Genomic DNA, 14,570 nt, shown 5'->3' on the forward strand with positions numbered 1-14,570 from the left:
TAAAGTACAAAACAAGAGGGAAATGGAGGATTATAGATATAGATGATATGTATAGCTCAAGCCCAAAATTCTGAACCTGGAGAAGGGGGAGAGGCCTCCCCTCTTATAGAGAAACAACTCTCAAGCTTCTTAGACAAGCTAAGAGCTTGTTTAGATCCCTACGTGTATGGAGGATACAGTCTGTGCCCTCCAGCTGGCACAATTGGCATCCACAGACTTTGCAAAATCTGCAGGAAGGCCGCCGACCCAAAAAAGTGGTCGGCCTGCTACTTTTACTGGTCGGCCAACCACTTTTTTCTGGTTTCCCAAAAAAAAAGTGGTCAGCCAAGGTAATTGGTGGTCTCCACACTGAAAGCAAGCCAATGGTGGGGTGGGAAACCAGAAAATGTGGCCCAAAGACCAAGAAAACTAGTTTCCCGACCAGAAAATCGGCTAGCGGGGAGAAAAGTGGTCTCCAAGGAAAAAAGCTGGTTTCCCACCCTTGTACCACTTCCAAACAAGGAAAACAAGGTTCGTGCCAAGAACGAACAAACACGGATGCAAAACGAGAGTTCGAGAGGCAAGACGCGCGGCCGGGGGCCTCGAAAACTAGTTGTTGAGCACAAAAAGTGTCGTACGACCACAAAAGTGGTCTCCCGGACCACATTGTCCTTCTAGACAGAGCAAAACAAGGTGTGTTCCAAAAATCGTGCCAAACGGAGAATGTTAAGTGGTCCCGAGCCGAGGCGTATGGCCGACGGCTCCGAAAACTGGAAACTAGTTTCCAAACGAGAACAGTGGCCTACGACCATGAAAAGTAGTCAACGACCACTGAGAGATGGTCTACAAGACCACTCCCTCCCTCCGGAAAGAGAAAACAAAACTTGGTCCGCGGACCGAGTCAAAGTACAAAAGGTCCCGACGTCCAGAGGCAAGGCTCACAGCCAAGAACTCCGAAACCTCAAAACGAGCACAACATGCGCAATCACCGAGTGCTCAATCGATGACGTCTGAGTCTTAAGGTCGGTCAAAAATAGGGTGTCTACAGTTGCCCCTCTTTGACATAACTCAAAAGTCAAGAAGTGACGGGAGTGAATGTCAAAGCCCAGAGACGACACATTTTTGACAAGGCCGAAGACTTGGACAAACAAACAAAGTACAGATAAATAAATGGTTGCGCCCGCAGGCTGCCTACGTATCCCTTTGCAAGGAATCAAACCAGCGTAGTTTAGGGACAGGATGCAAAATGTTATGCAGGAAGATTTTGATAATTGGCCTTATATGCTATGCAAAGCCGATTTGATAATTGGACTTACACGCTATGCGAAGCCGGTTTGAAAATTGAACTTACACGCTACGCGAAGCCGGTTTGAAAATTGGACTTATACACCACGTAAAGCCGGTTTGATAATTGGACTTATACGCTACGCGAAGCCGGTTTCAAAATTGGACTTATACACGACGCGAAGCCGGTTTGATAATTGGACTTATACGCTACGAGAAGCCGGTTTGGAAATTCAGGATTTATGCAATGCAATGTAATGAAACAATGCAAATGATATGTAATGTATCGAAATAATCAAACTACAGGCAGTGCAAAATCACACAAATATCATATGGGGATCGAGATGCAAAATCAAACTACGTGTAACATGGAAAAGGTGCCGAAGAACTCTAACCACAACTCTCTTAGTGGAATAGGTGCATGCACAGATAGAACTATGCGTTTCGCAGAAAAAATACAAGTAATTGGTTGGCATGATATAAGTGAGGAATGATCTACTAAGGAAAGATCGTGTTCCTACATGCTGAATGCGACAAACTACAATGTAATGGATGCAATGGATGGAGTGAATAAGGCGCGTGGCCAAACCACATTTTGCCTAGAAAAGGCATAGACACAAAACAGACCACGTCTAACATAGAAAAGGTGCCGACGCCCTCAAACCACAATTCTCTTAGTGGAATAGGCGCGTATACAAAATCACAGAACCATGCTTTAACGCGAAAAGTATGGGCACATGCCGGACTAAGTTTAACATGGAAAGGATGCAGGCAATACAATGGATATACAGTATAGGCATGCAATATATTCAATATGCAATGCAATAGACATACTAGATGATGTAGTAGTCAGGAAGCGAAGGTACCTTAGAGGGGCAATTGGCAATGTCCTACCTCATGCTGCTGGGGACCTTCCCTTTCTTCTCGGTTGAACCGCAGGTACTACTTTTCTCCTTGACTATGGTCGCAGTTTTCCCTATTCTCCAACAGGGTGACAGACAAGGTTGGTTTAGTATCCAGAATTGAGGCACATAAATATGCTATCTCAATCTATGGGGCTGCCATACAGATTTCAAGCCGAGGATATACCCCTGGGTATTTAAACCAGACTTTAGTCTCGGAAATCCTGAACCTTTGCGTTCTAGGCATGAGCCATTCGAACTCTAGTTTCCACCATCTCAGTTGGTCTCCTAGGAACTCACTGCAAACACAAGCAGGTGGCTATACCAGACCACTGGAAGTCGTTTGGGCATGACAAACACCAAAGGAATTGCACCTTTAGAGGATTTAAGGTCTCCTAGACCAGAATAAAAATAGATATGATGCAATGGATGTAACAGATAGAGCAATAGATACAAATGGGGTAACACACTCCAACCACGCTGGAATTGTGAGAGGGGGAAGAACAAAGAAAACCAATCAGGGGCGCCTTCCACACAACCGGAGATAAATTCTAAACACGCTGAAATCGTGTGAGGAAGGGGACACTCTAACCACGCTGAAATCCTCAGAACAGGCCTGAAAACAACCGCCTAGGTGCATACACAATGCAACCTGAGATGAATTCCAAACACACTGGAATCGTATGAGGAAAAGAACACTCTAACCACGCTGAAATCGCGAGAAGAGGCTCGAAAACAACCGCCTAGGTGCATACACAACACAACCTGAGATGAATTCCAAACACGCTGAAATCGTGCAAGGAAAGGGACACTCAAACCACGCTGAGATTGTGAGAAGAGGCTCGAAAACAAACCGCCCAGGTGCGTACACGACGCAACCTGAGGTAAATTCCAAACATGCTGAAATCGTGTGAGGAAAGGGACACTCAAACCACGCTGAAATCGTGAGAGGAGGTCCGAAAAAAAACTACCCAAGTGCGTACACGACGCAACCTGAGCAAACACGCTGAAATCGTGTGAGGAAAGGGACACTCAAACCACGCTAAGATCGTGAGAGGAGGTCAGAAAACAAACCGCCCAGGTGCGTACACGACACAACCTGAGATGAATTCCAAACACACTGAAATCGTGTGAGGAAAGGGACACTCAAACCACGCTGATATCATGAGAGGAGGTCTGAAAACAAACCACCCAGGTGCGTACACAACGCAACCTGAGATAAATTCCAAACACGCTGAAATCGTGTAAGGAAAGGGACACTCAAACCACGCTGAGATCGTGAGAGGAGGTCCGAAAACAAACCGCCCAGGTGCGTACATGATGCAACCTGAGATAAATTCCAAACACGCTGAAATCGTGTGAGGAAAGGGACACTCAAACCACGCTAAAATCGTGAGAGGAGGTCCAAAAACAAACTGCCCAGGTGCGTACACAACGCAACCTGAGATAAATTCCAAGCACGCTGAAATCGTGTGAGGAAAGGGACACTCAAACCACGCTGAGATCGTGAGAGGAGGTCCAAAAATAAACCGCCCAGGTGCGTACACGACGCAACCTGAGAAAGTCCCGGACGACAACGACCCTAAACGCAGCTCCGTGTAAAAGGATAAATGGTACAAGATAATACAAGATGCAAATAAACGCAATAAGTGTGATGATACAGTACATGTTACAAGCAATGTAGAGCATGATGTTTAGGGAATGCAATAAACAAACAAAGCGGCACTTTAGAAAGCACCTCATGGAGTGAGTGGCGGTAAACCGCTTTACTCTGACAAGGATCTCCCCTCCATTGTGTTCTTCGAACACTTACCTTCAACTCGCAGTACAAAGGTCCTGAAGTGCTGACAAGGGGTAGCTTCTGCTTGCAGAAACCACAAATGTCGTTTTCCTTCCTGATCATATTCACAACTTTCCCTCGTTGCAAACATAGCCAAGATAACTTTGATGGGGAATGGTACTCAGGGAGAGCACTTCTGATCACCATTCTGTCCTGAAATAGTGAAACAGTCAACATAGTATTCTAACAGATAGGTCCTGGTTTTACTATTTTGACATGACCTGGGTTGAACCCTGCAGTTTTATGAAAGAACCAATCCTGTTTTGCACAAATGTTGAGAACGGCACAGCACTCCTGAGCACAAAACGATTCATTTTGAAATTGAGAAATGAGTTCTTAACCGGGTATTGAGCCAACGACTGAACACAACGTACTACGACTTAACAAAGAAAAACAAAAGGTAAACAACCTAAACACAAACACAGACACTTGAAACAACTCAAAACAAGAATCGAGACAAACAAAAACAAGAGACACGACACTCAGACGTGTTCCAATGGTGAGAGACCTCTTAGTTCATGAGGAGCCAGTTTCTTCGGGTATTGTTTCCCACCCTTTCTCATTTATGATTCTCACATCACTCGGCCCTCAAGCTCTGTTTTTCTGAAAAATCCTTTCCTCACTTTTCCTCTCAACGCACATCTCTCTATTCTTCAATCTCTCATTTTTTTATCCCTTCCCTGGGTGGTTGATGGATAAGCAGGAAGTTGTGGGCCCTTGCCCCTGGTATTCTACCAGATTCTTATTCTTGTTCACAACAGCGAGTTTCTCCCACAGAGGGGTTGCAATGCGACCAGACGCGCAGCAGATCTGCAATTGACATCAGTTGACGATGCTCTGCTGGGGAGTTTGGACGTGATCAGATCTGTCTGGATGAGGGAATGGAATACCTTGCTCCATTCTTGTTCGTGCTTCGCACTTGGTCTGATACCTCGCTGCTCGGAAGATATGAGAGCTTTCAGTCCTTTTCTGTTAGCTTCCGCTGTGCCCTTCTTGGCGAATAGGGTGCCCTTTCCGACAAGTATGGTGCCTTTTCTGGCAAATGCATTGACAACAGGGGAAAGACAGGAAGCCTGACTCAACTGTGCCCCTAGTTCATCATTTTGACCCTTTTTTTTTTCTCTAAAACAATTTTAACCAAAATGAGAGTTAGATTAACACGCTTGCTCAATTTCTGACTTGAAATCATGCAAGTCAGGTTATGAGCACTGAAAATTTCCTTTTTTGGGTCCAAGAAATGGTCCAGTTTTAGAAAAATGGAATAATTTTGGAGAGAATTAGTCAATCTCATTAAAAGTTCTCAAAAATTATTTTTACAAATGGCCACTGCTCGACCAACGCAAGATTTACTCTTGAGATGAACAACCTCAGATTCAGGCACTGTATGACAATGGAAAATTGCTCCTTGTTTGACTGCAGCACATTATATGGCAACAGAAAGTTGCCCCTTGTTTGAATAGCACCGCAGCACACTGTAACCAGTTCTCAAAGTGACGATCACCAACGAACACTCAGATACAGCGATGACAAAGATGACCCGTTCAATCTCATGGACAGGACAGTTGAATTTGAAGTGTTTTATAGCTGGACTTCAGAATGAAGTTGCCTACGTAACCCAAACATGGGAATCAAGCCTTACGTAGTTCAGGGGTAAGGTACACTCGGGTATTAACCTCTCCTTTTGCGCTCTAACTTTTGCCAAGGCCGCCCTTTTTGGGTTTTCAACCTTGCGAGCTTTGTTTTTCTTTTCTTTTCAATTCTTTTCTACTTTTTTCTTTTTCATCTTTTCCTTTCATTTTCTTCATTTTTCTTTTTTTGTTCTTTGCATTTTTCTTTTTTTTTTCTTTTTCTTCTTTTTCTTGCTCTAACTTTTGCCTGGGTCGCCCTTCCAGGTTTTCGGCCCAGCGAGCCTCTCAAGGGTAAAAGTTTAGCTTTGTCCATGTTGAATGGTTTGAGATCTCGAAGCCATCTGAATCCGAGAGAATGGCTGCTGTTCGCTGACGATGTAGAAGTCCATCCAATGGAGGGTGAATTTGCTCCTATTGTTGTGGATAGGAACTTGGTTGTCCTTCAGCAATACTTTCTTCTTTTCCCCTTCTGGGATTTGGCATTCTTGTCAGTCTTCCCTGGTTTGCAGAAAAGACTCATCTTTGACGCATCTGACATTTTTGCCCCTAGTTCAAAGGCTACTTTTGATCTAGCTTCGCAAGCTTCCTTTGATCACATCTGATATTCTCGCCCCTAGTTCATGGGCTGCTTCTAATCCGGCCACACGGGCCTTACATTGTGGTTGACCGTTGAACATTCTAAATTAAGGTTCAAGGTTTGGAAGCAAAGGGGTTGAGTCTCGAGGCTGAGAGAGATCCTAAGATGCACAATCTCAAGAGTGATTCCACACAGGTCTTCGTAGAACCACGCAAAACATTTTTTGAAATCTTTTAAGAAAGCGACTAATCGCTCGCATCGAAGACAATGCAGAACCAATCTAGATCAGGCCAGGATCCTTCTTAGTACTCACATTAACAAACATGATCTCAATCATTAAGGGCTTAGCATGCCTCTCTTTCTCTCAGTTAATCAAATTTTTTTGCAAATCCCGAGGAATTCTTTCCTCTTTGTTTTCATCACAATGTTCAAAAAGTTTTGAAAAACTCAGGTCAATGTAATGATTTCAAAGCACAGAAAAGACACAGTTTTTAGTGAAATACTGCCATCTCATTCAGAACTTCTGGCACAACTAGCACAAGGCAGAAGCAAACACAAGAGTGTGAAAATCATTGTTGTTCATTCAAATCTGTTGGCATTACTGGCTCCAAGGCAGAAACAGACTCAAAAGAAAACGAAAACACAAACACAAAACAAGCAAGTGATGTCCTAGGTAACACCCCCGAAATCACCTGACTCCAACAAAATAGGACTGACTTTGTATAACAAGACAGACCCAACTGACTCAGCAAGAAAAGACTGACTCTGTACAACACAACAAGACTGGCCCAATACCCAAGTCAGAAAGTAAAGTAAACAGCATTCGCAAATGCTCAAAATAGTGCGTGCCATCCCCACAGCTGGAGTGAACTGAGTGCCATCCGCAGGTGGTTCATCCCCCGAACACATGGTCACATTATCCCCCAAGTTCACCGATCCAGTGCCGATAGACTTTGCAGAACTTGGCGCGACAATGACCCCGTCGTCAATCAAGTCTTGCACTTAGTGGCGAAGACAAAAGCAATTGTCAGTGCCATGACCGGTTTGTTGATGGAAGGCACAGTACTGGGCAGCATCATGCGTAGCCGGAAAAGGATTCGGCAGAGGCCGAGGCTCAAGGTGTTTGAGATAGCCTTGTCCAACAAGGATTTGGAGAGCTTTGGACAAAGGCATATAGAGGGCATGGAAGACCCTCTGACCTCGGGGTTGGTACTTCAAGGTTTGTGGATTTTTGCTGGACGCACCAACAAAGGGATTGGCAGGTGCTGGCCTGGTTTGCTGACCTCTTCCGAGTGGAGGATTAGAGCTAATAGGATTGTTTCTGGTACGATGGCCCTTCTCCCGGTTTTCCCCTTGCTTCGAACTGATCTCATTCTGAGTGACGAAAGTATCCTCCACAATCTTTGCAACAACTGTGAGCACTTGCTGTTTGTTTAGCCCTTCCGCTTTTAAAGTCTCCATAGCCCATAGAAGGTGTTCATGGGGATCAATGCCTGCCCCTACCTTCTTCTTACCTCTTGCCTCCACTTTGCCAAGGGATTGGCCTTCTTCCAATACAACCCATCTCAAGATTAGGGAGCCTTTTGTCGTGAAACTCCTAGCATGTGATGTGGTCGATGAGGGAGCCAATGTCCCGGAGGCCAGATTTGTCACAGTTCTTTGAAGATCTTCAATCATTCTCATCAACTCAAAAGTAGTGGGTTCACGGGTTTGAGATGATTGGGGTTTAGGTGCACCCATTATGCATAAGTCCATGCTTTCTGGAATGAACACCTCAGGTTTGGGTAGATGGGCCGAGGTGATGTATATGTTGGGGTCGAAGGTGGATGGTAGCGTATGGATGAGGTTGAGGTGGGGAGGTGACGAGTCAGTACTAACCTGAGGTCCTTTGGGTGGAGCTAGGGTCTCTTTGTCAATAAGAGCCTGAATCTTATGACGGAGGCGGATGCAACGGTTCGTATCATGACCGTGTTGTTAATGATAGGCACAGTATTTAGCTAGGTCATATCTTGGTGGAAGAGGATTTGGAAGGGGTTGGGGTTCTAGGAGTTCTAGGTACCCTTCTTCTTGCAGCTTTTTCAAAGCTTGGGAGAGACTCATGTAAAGAGGGTTGAACTTTCGGGCTTGGGACCGATTTGAAGTGATTGGTTTCTGGCCATTGAGGGAAGTGGTGATAGAGTCTACTTCTGAGCATTTTGCAATTATGCTACCATCAGTAGTAGCATTGGAACTGGGGACAACATTCTTCTGCAAAGGCTCATCATCTTCCACAAAGATTCCTTGTCTGATGGCATCCTCGATTTGAACCCCCATTTCATGAAGGGCTGGAAAGGTAAACAGAGGTAGAACCACCATCTTTTGCAGCAACTTGCCATGCAAATTCCGAACAATCATCCTGATATGATCTTTGTCAGAAGGCATTGTAGTCATCATTGAGGCCTTTGCTCTCCATCTCGTCACGAACTCTGAGAAACCCTCCTTTGGTTCTTGGCGGGTGACTTCGAGATCACGAGTTGTGACCTTGATCTGTGTGTTGTAGGAGTATTGAGCAATAAAGGCCTCAGCCAGCTTTTCCCAGTTCCATTTCACAGAGTCCTCCAATTTCGCATACTGGATTGCGGCCATCCCAGACATGGTTCGGCCGAAGAGAGATAACTTCTGGGCTATGGTCAAACCCATTGGCCTTAGGATATCGAAAAATAGGTGGAGGTACACCATTGGGTCTCCAGAGCCGTCAAAGCGGTCGATATGCGGCATTTTGAATCGGTTCGGCAGAGTCACAGCCGAATCGGCGTACCCATCCTCAATATCCGGAATGGACTTCACGCCCTGAGACTTCTTGAACAACTTTTCTAGCTTGCTCACTTTTAGTGCTGTGGGGTCCACTTCGAACTCAAAGGGAGAATCCGGTAGGTTGGTGGGTGTGGGTGCCTTGGACAGTTGGGGTATGATTGGGGGGGGAGCCGGCCCCGTTGGGATGCCCGTATCTTCCTGGACATTTGTTGTCTCCCCGAGTATTGGGACTCTTGGTGGGGGAGGAGCTGGGTATGAAGCAGATGCCCCGGTTTGCTGCTGTAACCTGGCGATTAACTCTGCCTGTTGGGCCATAACCTCAGCCTGGTGTGCGGCAAATTCTGCTTGACGGGCAGCATCCTGCTGCATGGCTTGCATACTTTCCCGGAGCTGACGCGTTATCTCTTCCATACCTATCATAGAGTGTTGGTTTATCTGAACAACTAGTATATCTGTCCCTGTAGTAGAAACTGAGACCTCAGCCTGACTGTTCATTGGTGGGGTGGATAAGGGCCACTGATCTGGTAACTGCTGAACTGGTGATCTGTGCCTGACTGGCCCTTTTACCCTGCCTTTAGCAAAGGAAATATGATTTCTCTTGAACTGAATCTCCGACCTGACAAAGTCTATCAGCACAAGTCCGATGAACCTCGGGGGATATTGGAGCCTTGTGAAGCTACGATTCCAAGACTACCTTGTAAAAGAGAAAACATGCAGCATCTCAGCCCAATTTCACTGGAATTGATGTGAGCATAGCTGAATGACTGCACTCTCTACTGAATTCTGCCGAAAATTCTTCCTGCAAACTGATACCCTCAGGTAAAACTGATTCCCCTAAAATACTGATGCCCTCAGGTTTGATACCCAAACTTGCAAACTGATACATGCATTCCTTGTAGAGGCACACTCTAAAAGCACATAACAAGCAAATGAGAGCCAAAACACCCCTATGGTGGGGTAGGGTTTCCCTGTCCTATTTTGTCAAGAGCTAGGGTTTCACTACGCACGCAGCGGTTTCAGACAACCTATAATCGAGTAAGCAACCTGTCCTAGTTTGGAATGGTCACTATGGATTCCGATATGCACTAGGTCAAATGGTCAAAAAGGGTGCCCTGGTAAAAAACGAGGTTTGTGTTCCCATTGTGGCAGAGCCCATAACCAGTCAACCTTATGGCATGCTTCTCAAAGCGGGCATCCGGCAAACCGTTCAGGAATAGCAGATGGCAAACACGGTGTCCTAGGCGCACCAATGTAAATGCAATGCAAAGAAACACATAAGTGTAGTCAAAACAAGATATCATAAGTTCGAGTCAAGTTCTTTAAATCTCCAACAGAGTCGCCAGAAACTGTAGACGTCCCCGAACATCCCGGGAAAATCTCGTTTTGTCCATTGGGCTCACTACAGTTCGGACTCAAATGTCACGGTTCTTAATCTGATCTCGCAAAGTGCAATACGAGTTTGATAAATCATCAAAGAGTCCAAATCCGGAAAATCGTTTTGAAAAACTAATTTTTAGAAAGAAGTGCCAAATAAGGACTACTTTGCCAGATACAAAGTCGCCACCTAAATATTTTATTTTGGGGGAAGTTAGGAAACCCTGACTCATGCCTAAGGCCACGTGTTCGTCATCACCAAAGTTGCCTCGCCTCGGAAACTTGGGTACGATTGGGGAAGGTCATCTATGAGCACCCCCACTCGCCCGATCAAAGATCGATCACTACTAAGCATGATATCTTGTTTTTGAAAACATATGCGCTCTTATTCCGATTTATTAGCCTAGAATTGCTACGTGATGCGCACAGCATACAAGTATAGACTGGATCGCCTAAGTTGGAACAAAACATCTCATGTTTGTTTTTTAAAGCGGTTTGCTACTCGTAAGTAGGCTAAAATGCGATTTTTGCCACCCTCAAGTGGGCTTGGAAAATATGGTGATTTGTCACTCTCAAGTGGGCTTAAAACTTGCAATCAATGAATTGTTCCAATTCAAGTAATCCAACCTTCACCCACAGGCAATCAGGCAGTTATATCACATAAGCAGTTAGCCTCATGGCAAGCATGCTATCATGGTAGTCACTCACACACATGCAAGGATGCTGAAGTATAAACACTCACCGAGTACTCCGAGCCAAAGAAAGAAGCTAATTAGAAATCATGCATGAATCCTAACTATGCTGAGATGCCTAATGCAACACATGCAGGATGCAACTAATATAGGCTCGGCTATTCTAAAATGGCACATGAGAAGTTACAAATAACATGTATTCAACTTGGAATTGAAATACAATGCAGTTAGTATGATGCGTTGAGCCCGGTGCATGCAAGACAGATGAATGGATGCAATCATGCGAACATAAGGATGATAATTGAAACATGCCCTAAAACTAACCATCACAAGTTGGTAAATAAAAGGGAGAAAGATGTGGGGTTGGAAGACATGCATCACACACACGCACACTTATTACAACAGTTGGCCCTCTCGACGGACGGTCCGAATAAATAATACAACACCAACTAGCTAATCAAAGCCAATCTAATTAAGCTAGTTATTACACAACCAAAATGAATAACAAATTACAGGTAATTATTACACAAATCTAATTAATTAACACACTAACTAAGTAAGCAATTAAACTAGCATGCAAACTACATGAATGTGGACTGCCTCAGCTCTGCCTTGAATGATAAAGGATGCATGCATTCTCGAGTCGCCTTGTTTGGAAATCCTCGCGATGCCCCAACTCGCCTTTGTTTGCAATTGATCTCAGAAACTTGCACAAAGCTCCAGAGAGATGAAACTCTACCCTAGGAATCTGTAGGAAGGCTGCCAACCAGCTTATAGGCATGGGAGACCAATGGCCAACTGTAGACACCCCATTTTTGACCATCCTCAAGACTTGGACGCCATCATTTGAACACTCGATGATCATCCATGTTCGTGTTCGTTTTGAGTTCCCGAAGGTCTCGACCACGCGCCTTGCCTCAAGATCTCTTAACTTGCCTGTTTTGTGCTTGGTCGTGGACCAAGAACTTGTTTGTTTTTGCTTCTGAGGGCAGAGAATGGCTTGTTGGTCATCCCCACACCTCACCGGCTTTGGCTTGAGGCCACCGGCCCTGTTTTGTTGCAACCGGCCATTGGTGAGGCCGGTCGGCTTTGTTTTTGGTCAGCCGGCCGTTTGTTTGGTCAATCGACCATATTTTCTGGTCGGGACTTCTTTTTTACCTTTTTCAAGCATTTTGCATGCCAGCTGGAGCACACATACCTATCCTCCATACACGTGTATGGTGGATTTGCACCCATTGCACCCTTTTGCTCTAGCTTCTTGGGGAAGCTTGAACCCATTACCTTAGCTTCCCCAAGAAGCTTGGACCTTTGTCTTAGTTTCCCCAAGAAGCTTGAACCTTTGTTCTAGCTTCTTGAGGAAGCTTGACCCCTTTGTCTTAGCTTCTCCAAGAAGCTTAGGCCCTTTTTTGTTCTATAAAAGAGGGCCTCCCTTCTCCTTTAGGGGGGTTGAGCAAATCAGAGATATATATCACATATATCACTCCCTCTATATCTTCCTCTCTCTCTCTCTCTCTCTACATTTGTGTATGGAATAGTGTTTAAAAGTGTGTTTTGTTCTTATTTTTGCACTAAAGCACCTAGTGTTACACTATACCTTGGTTATTGAGGTGTTGAGAGGTTGTTCGTGGAGTTTTGAGTTGGTTTTGATTAGAATGAGGGGGCTGGAGTTGCTGTTCTTGAAGTGTTCTTCAAGGGTGAGCACTATTGCTTTATATTCCCCATTTTGGCACTAGCTTTTAGCCTATCTTGCATGCTGTTTTGAGCTTAGTGTATAACTGATAAAAGTTTTGTATTTTCATGCTTAAGATGTTTGTTTAAGGTCATTTTGGTGTTGGGGGTCATTTTCATGCTGTTTTGGCCTCTTTTTGTGCCTTCTTTGTTGAGCTTTGGAACTTTCGTGTATTGACCTTCTCACCACTGAAATCTAAAGGATTTTCAATGGTGGTGAAGTGGTTTTGAGGTCTTGTATAGGGGAGGGACACCCCTCTCCCTTTGTGTCTCATATGCTTGTGTTTTTTACTCATATAGGTAGCATGCATGCTTAGTCGAATTTGGCTCCATCTCAGTGGGTATTTAGTGATATTTGGTCATGGTTTACCTCTACTTTAGGTTGGTTTGTTGACCCCTTGCATGCACCATACACTTGCTTTGCATTCCTCTATTTTGCTTAGAAATGCATCATGCATTTAGACCACCATGCTTGCATATTTTGACTTAGCTTTGTGAAGTTTTTAGTCATGTTTTAACGTGTTTAAGTTTTGTTTGGTGTCAATTTGGTCATGCTTGCCATGCTTTATATAGCCTCTTTACATTCTAGCTTGTTGGCTTCTGGTGTGTGAGTCATTAGCATGCTTCCTTTGAGCTATTTCAGTGATTTGGCATCACTTGTCATCATATTTGTGTCCATGTTTCGTGGCCATACACTTGTATTTATCACCTATTCTATGCTTTGGAGAGTTGTTGTTTCATGCTCCTTATTTGGACCATTGCATGCGCCTCCATGATTTGGTCTTTGGAAGACCTTCTTATTGGGTTTTGGGGTTTGTTTTGGTATATTATAACTCTGATTTTATTTGCCTAAGTCATGTCATGTTCGGTTGTAAGAGGTGTAGTGCACTTGCCCTTTTGGGCCTTGTATGCGTCTTGTTTTGTGCCCTTCTTTACAGCATGTTTTGGCTTTGTTCCATATGAGTTTTAGCTTCATTTTGGTCTGCATCGGGACTGTTTTGAGTCGCTTTGACCATTTGGGGCTTGGTTGACATAGTCATGGTTCAAGTCTCGTAGCTATCTTTGAGCTTTAACTCCATTAACATGCCATGTTTGCATTGTGTAGTCGATTTGGCATCATTCTTCATGTGATTTCAGAGTTTATTGTAATGCCATATCCTCATATTTATCACATCTCGCTCAAGTTTGAAGGTTGTGCATTGTGGCCTAATTGATAGACCAACATGTGTGCATGTTTATCTCGCATTTTGGTGCCTTATTTTTGGTATTTTGGCCACTGTTTTGGGATTGGCTGAGGTCCTCCCACTTCGGTTTAAGTCCATCCTTGTACATAGTTGCATGTTTGGTATGTTGCATCATGTTGCATCTCGTTATATGCTTGCATTATATCATGTTTGCATGTTCTTGTTACATTAGCTTAGCTTACATGTTAGATCGCATTGCATTGCATCTTGCATGCTTAGCACATTGTACATTTGCATGTTTATGTTGCATCACATTTGGCATGCTTTGCTGGCTTAGCCCCATATTGCATACTCGAACCATTTTGCATATTTGAGCCATATTGCATACATACATTGCATTGTGTTTGGTTTGGAGTGTCAAACCAAACATGAGGTATGAGGTGTGTTCGTACTTCAAGTGACGAAATACGCCTCAATCCTCGGTCGCCGACACTCTTGATCCCAACATGATAGAGTGTGTAGCATTTATTTGTTTTCGTTGCATTCATTTTACATTGATTTGCAAACTTGGCACCTTTGGCCATCATGC

This window comes from Camellia sinensis, chromosome 14, assembly GCF_055761805.1.
Source record: "Camellia sinensis isolate YWXY chromosome 14, ASM5576180v1, whole genome shotgun sequence".
In the NCBI taxonomy this organism is placed as follows: domain Eukaryota; kingdom Viridiplantae; phylum Streptophyta; class Magnoliopsida; order Ericales; family Theaceae; genus Camellia; species Camellia sinensis.